This window comes from Nematolebias whitei, chromosome 17 (genome assembly GCF_014905685.2).
Source record: "Nematolebias whitei isolate Nwh7 chromosome 17, NemWhi1, whole genome shotgun sequence".
Taxonomy (NCBI): domain Eukaryota; kingdom Metazoa; phylum Chordata; class Actinopteri; order Cyprinodontiformes; family Rivulidae; genus Nematolebias; species Nematolebias whitei.
Genome location: NC_056514.1, coordinates 20,774,993 through 20,781,483, shown reverse-complemented (window position 1 = coordinate 20,781,483; position 6,491 = coordinate 20,774,993). Strand labels below are relative to the sequence as shown.

Genomic DNA, 6,491 nt, shown 5'->3' with positions numbered 1-6,491 from the left:
ATCTCCTTTTTATTCTGCATAACTAACAAAAATCAAATGCTGTTCATAGATTAGAGACGTGATTGAGGGAACATGAATCCTGTTACTGACTCGTCTTCATTTGTTTGTTCGTTCCCCTGCAGCTGCTGTCACACTGTATGCTCGTCACCCTGGCTTGTTATCTGGGTGAAGAGTTCACGCCGGTTGCACACGCAGCGATGGACAAGTACCTGTCCACCTTCGCAGCGGTGCTCGCTGAGAAATACAGATGAGATTCAGACGCATTGTCTCCACAGATATGACATACGAACAATGCCATGTGGGATTATATGTATTGTTTTTGTTGTATGTTTTGTAAGGAATTCTAAAAAAAAAAAAGAAAGAAACATGAAATGCAGTGCGTGTAAAATAATTCACCGTTTTTGCTTTACAGTCTGAAATACAGAAGATCTGGCTTAAGTTAAACAAGGTGCCATTTAATCTGATTGTTAAAGAACTGAAAGATTACGGGATCACAGCAGACCTGCCGACAAGAGAGCCATTAATCAGAGACAGATCCAGGAGGCCATAGATAAAACATAAGGGGCGGAAGGATCTGTCTATAGCAGCACCATCAGCTGCACCATCAGCTGCACCGAGCTGAGCTTTGTGGAGCGGTTGTAAGGAAAAGCCCAACAAAAGTGAGGAACATGAAGAAGAATGAGAACAATCTTGAACTTAAAGACTATCAAGGACAACATGCAAATCTACCACTTCATCATGCTGGGAACGCCATCCCTACAGTGAAGCATGGTGGTGACAGCATCATGCTGTGGGGATAGTTTTCATCAACAGGGCCTGGGGAAGTGGACAAAGTGGACTCTTGATGGAAACATGTTAGAGTCTTACAGAGATGTGAGCTCTTCTAACAAGGGCAGTTTTTTGTTTTAATTTTTTTGTTTGTTCGTTCCAGAATAAAAAAATATATTGCTTGTTAAAAAGGTTAGTTATGTTTTGTAAATTAAAATATACAAAGCTCTCAAGAATCTTTTTTAAATTCCAGGTTGCAAGACAACAAAACAGAGAATTTTACATAAATTCAAACACAACCATGTTTAAAAATAACAGCGACAGCACCACCATGTGGTGAGACTGGAGGTTGCAGTTTTGGTTTAGTTTTTTAAATTTTATGTTATTTCCCAAATACCCAAGGAGAGACAAAAAATAATAATAAAAAAATAAATATATATATATATATATAAATATATATATATATATATATATATATAGTAAACTGACAAAAATATGCAAAAACATCCATCCATCCATTATCTTTACCCGTTTATTCCAGTTTGGGTCACGGGGGTCGCTGGTGCCCATGTCCAACAATCACTGTGCGAGGGGTGGGGTACACCCTGGACGGGTCGCAAGTCCATCACAGGGACACATAGAGACAAACAAGACAAACAACCATTCACTCTCTCACTCACCTAGGGAGAATTTAGAGTTACCAATCAGACTAACATGCATGTTTTTGGTCTGTGGGATGCAAAAACATAAACTTGTAAAATATAGGATGGTGTTAGTTTTCTCACACTAAACCAGAAATGTGCTAGACTAAAATAAATAAAATAATTAATCTGTAAATCCAATGCCACAGAAATAATTTTACCTGTGAAAACGTTCAAAATAGAAACATTTTGGAGACGTTTTTTAATATCCAGTTGAAACGTTCATACTCAGCCTCTACTGTTGTTCTTGACTCTCCAGAGAGTTTTACAACTCATTGCAGTTTACTTATTCAGTGCCAATTCACAAAGTTGTCTCAGGACACTGTACAATAACATTCACATACATTAAAAGATGTAAACAAGTAAACGTTATCTATCGCTGGAAGCCATCAGATGGAGTTTAATCTCTACTCACAACCTCACACACTGAGCAAGTTCACAGGTGACAGTGAAAAGAAAAAACTCTTTTTTAACAGGACGAAACCTCCATCAGAACCAGAACCAGGCTCAGGATGGACGGCCATCTGTCTCGACTGGCTGGGGTTGAGAGGACAGGAACGAGACACAGACACATGACGGGTCCAGGTGAGCTTCGATGGAGAAAACGATAAAACACGTTGGTGATAGAAATAACTGCAAATACAGATGAACAATAGAGTGAGTAAAATCAGCAACGTAGCAGCATAACTGAAGGATAGCTCAGGAAACCAAGCCAACCCTAACTATAGGATTTATCCCAAAGTAAAGACTTAAAACTGGACAATGTGTCAGCCTCATGGACAGAAACTGGAAGTTGGTTCCACAAGAGAGGAGCCTGAGAACTGAAAGATCTTCCTCCCATTCTGCTTTTGGAAACTCTAGGAACAACGAGTAAACCTGCAGCCTGAGAGCCAAGCGTGATGTTAGGAAAATATAGAATAATAAGATCTTTAACCTACGATAAAGCTTGTTGTAGAGAGTTTTGTATGTTAGATGTAAGATTTTAAATTTACAGTGAAAATGAATCAGCTTCCTTATTTCTCTGGGGAAATTTAGGCCGTTTTGGACTTTAACAGAAGAACAGTTTAATGGATTACAAACTAACTGAGAGTTTCTTGCTGTTTACTGAAGGGATACCTGCTGAAGAAGAAAGATTAGCTGTGATTTAAAAACCTTTATTGGGGACATAGGTACCTATTATTCTACACCTCGTAAGAGTGTCTACATTTCTATCTCTGTTAATGCGGCCCAAACCACAGCATCTACTCCCACAAATGTTGTATCAAAACTTCCGGCTCGGCCCGTGATGTGTGCTATTACTTTTATTGACATTTCGAGTTACCATGAACACGTAATTTTGAACAAAGACGCAATATTTCACCAACTCCAGGAACTAGTTGGTGACTGCCCACTTATTATTCTACACCTGAAAAGTGTATCTTTTTCAACTTTAATGTGGCCCGAACCACAACGTGGACCCCCACAGAAGTTATATCAAAACAACAGGCCCGGCTCCGAAAAGTGTGCAATTACTTTTATGGGCATTCGCAGTTACCATGGCGACATATTTTGTTAATAAAGATGCCAAATTTACCATAGGAAATGAATAGGAGAAAACTCTTCATAGAAACCAAGTAACGTACGGAGCCATTTTGGTTCAACATGCAAGGAAGGCACCTATTATTACCTATTATCACCTGTTATTATTATTAATTAATATTATTTATAATAAATATTAATTATAAATGATTAATGTTAATTATTTGTTTTAATATCAATAATTATTAATATTAATAAGTAATATTTAAACTTAATACTAATTATTGGTGTGAATATTATTAATATTGATTATTAATTATTATTATTTTACTAATTAATAAATTAACAATATATACAAAAAATTATAATCGGTATTTATTATTATTATTATTAATCATTAATATTAATATTTATTATTAATAATAATTTAATTATAAAAGGCAGTCCCTGTCAAAGTTTCTCCAGGATCTTTCTAGTTGCATTTATGATTCAATGCAATGAAATAAACAAAGGTAAAAGGTAACAGATCATTTTAAAACTTTGTTTATTTACATTATGATTTTAATCGCTGACATCCGGCCCCTGAGCTGCTGGCTTTCAGAAACTGTGGCCCCCAGAGCAGTTTCATTGAATAGCTGAATTAAAGGTTTCTGCTTCAAGCTAGTTGTGCTTTGTTTTGTGTTTTGTTTCTAGATATACTGTACGTTGAAACTTCTGGTTGAATAAGTTTAGCTTTTTTTTTTTATATGATCAGTTAAAACTAAACCAGTTTTGCAGAAAGTGTTTATTAGGTTGTGTAATGATAAAGTTAACTGAATTTCACTGTGTAAATTGTTGTCACTCTGCAGTATGAAACATCTACTGCCATTAACTCTTTTAAGTGAACAGTATTTTTGAACTTTGTTTTCTAGTCTTCTTTGCCTTAACGTTGACTAATGAAGCAGAAACATCTCACTAAATGTGTCAGGTAGCACCATGACATTCACTAACTCCACCATGACAGTCTTTTTTTTTTTCCAAAATGTACTTTATTTTGAACAAATAACATTACATATGAATATCTTCAACACAAAAAGTAATTTAAAAAGAGTAATATTGGATTACATTAAAGAAAAAATAATAAACAGAGGAATAATGAAATAATAACCACAGGAACTGGAAATATTGGGGATAAAAAGTAAAAAAGTGAAATAAATTAATACATAAATGAGTAAAACATACAAACACTACTATGTAGTAGATGTAGATGTAACTGGGACCCTGTGTACATAATGTTGTTCCACCACATGTGGTGCGAATGACAATAAAGAATCTCTGAACTATTATATTACCATTTCATATTGGCTAGTGATTTGAAGCGCCCGGGGAGCAATTAGGGTTTCGGTGTCTTGCTCAAGGACACCACGGCAAGTGGGCATGGCGCAGAGTTAAACCTGTGACTTTTGGTTCCAACTCGGCTGCCGTACCTCTGCACCATCTCGGTCTCCTATTAAAGTTAACTTCTCGTCAGGGAATCGAACCCCGGTCTCCCGCATGATAGGCGGGTATACTAACCACTGTACTAACGAGAAATTAGTGTTAGGCTGCAGGTACCTGGCACCAGTTACCAGGTACTTCCTAGGTACCTGGAACTTACCTGGCACCTAATTACTAGATACTCTGTCTTTACCTGGTAACATTTAACCTGGTATAATAAAACAAATTTTCTGTTGCTGTTTATCAAAGTTTTTGAATTGCTATTAGTCTGACCCCACCCCTGAGGCTAATTTGCCATGGGAGACCCTACAAGGGGCTAACTCCCAGTCAACAGGCCCCAGGATCACAAGGGTACTCAAACCCCTCCACCACGTTAAGGTTGCAATTCTTCGGAGAGGACCATCCATCCATCCATCCATCCATCCATCCATCCATCCATCCATCCATCCATCCATACATCCATCCATCCATCCATCCATTCAAACATCCATACATCCATACATTCATTCATCCATCCATCCATCCATACATACATTCATTCATCCATCCATCCATACATACATACATTCATCCATCCATCCATCCATCCACCCATCCATTCATCCATCCATCCATCCATCCATCCATCCATCCATCCATCCATCCAGATACAACTTGCACACTGAGAGAGAAGCAGAACAGAAGCAGAATGAGAAAATGTCAGTCTAGAATCACCAGTAAGTCTAATGTTTTTTTTGGAGTGGGAAAAACCGGAGTATCCCGGAGTAAACCCTGACTTGCACCAACCGTTAGCATAACATTTTTTTGGAGTGGGAAAAACCGGAGAATCCCGGAGTAAACCCATGTGTGCACCACCAGTTAGCTTAACATTTTTTGGAGTGGGGAAAAACGGAGAATCCCGGAGTAAACCCATGTGTGCACCATCAGTTAGCTTAACATTTTTTGGAGTGGGAAAAAACGGAGAATCCCGGAGTAAACCCTGACTTGCACCACCAGTTTTTGGCAGTGGACTAACTGAACCATCCCAGAGTAAAGCCATGCATTGGGAATAAACTAAAAGAATAGTTTATTACTAAGCACAGAGAAAGTAGAAGGATGGGGATGGTCGATGGTGTGGCAGCTGTTCTCGGATGTCACTTCCTACGACAGCAGGTGAACACGTTGAAAACTCTTCTGCAGAATTTTCTAAAATTTCTGAAGACTTTTCTCCGAGAATGTGGAGCAGCTACGTCTGTGGTGCTTTCTGCTAAGTCTTCCTGCTGTTGCTCAGATGTAACAGAGAGGTCATGTGAAATTTGAATGGAAGGTGTCTCCATAACAGGATCAGAATGCAAGTTGTTTGAGGTATTACAGCTCGTGGATGGCTCTTCTGCTCCTCTGGGTTGGCACTTTGACATTATTTCTAATGCCTGTTCCACATAAGAGTCGTCGCTGGTGATTGGAAGATGCTCCATTGTGATAAAATTGTGTGTTATTGCATCTGCAGGGAGAATTCGGTCTGCAGGATTCACAGCTAGCATCTTTTTGAGCAGGTCTATGAATTCTTTTCTGTCCTGTAATTCAAGAGGATCGTTACAGGGTGTTATTTCTATCAAGTCATCCAAAGATCGCAAATTGAGACAATAATCAGTTGCTTCAATTTTCTCCCCAGAGTCCTCTTCATATTGTGTCGCGGTTTTAAGTTGCCAGACACTTTCAGAGTCAGATTGCTCTTGTGTAAAGTACTGTCTGACTCGACACCCACTGTCAAGGATATTGCTATCGGGCTGACCAAGGAGCTCTACAATCGTTTTCACGACTGTGTATTCTGAATTGCCCGGAAACAAATACTGACCAGAATAAAGTTCAACCAAAACACATGCAAGACTCCACATGTCAACTCCCTCATTTGGCTGAAGTCCCAGAAAGACTTCTGGGGCCCTGTTCGCTACAACCTGAAATAAATCGTACTTTGATAATTCATATGTTGGAATACAAAGTCCAAAGTCAATCAACTTAACTCTAAAGGGTGTAGAGTTCTGATTAACT

The 6,491-nt window shown here is 38.4% G+C and overlaps 1 non-coding gene across 1 annotated transcript; it reads right to left on the bottom strand.

The window, feature by feature from the left end:
* Nucleotides 1–4,486: 4,486 nt before the first annotated feature.
* On the bottom strand, nt 4,487–4,558 carry trnad-auc. Its single transcript has one exon. It is a non-coding gene; the product is annotated as a tRNA-Asp (tRNA).
* Nucleotides 4,559–6,491: the final 1,933 nt, after the last annotated feature.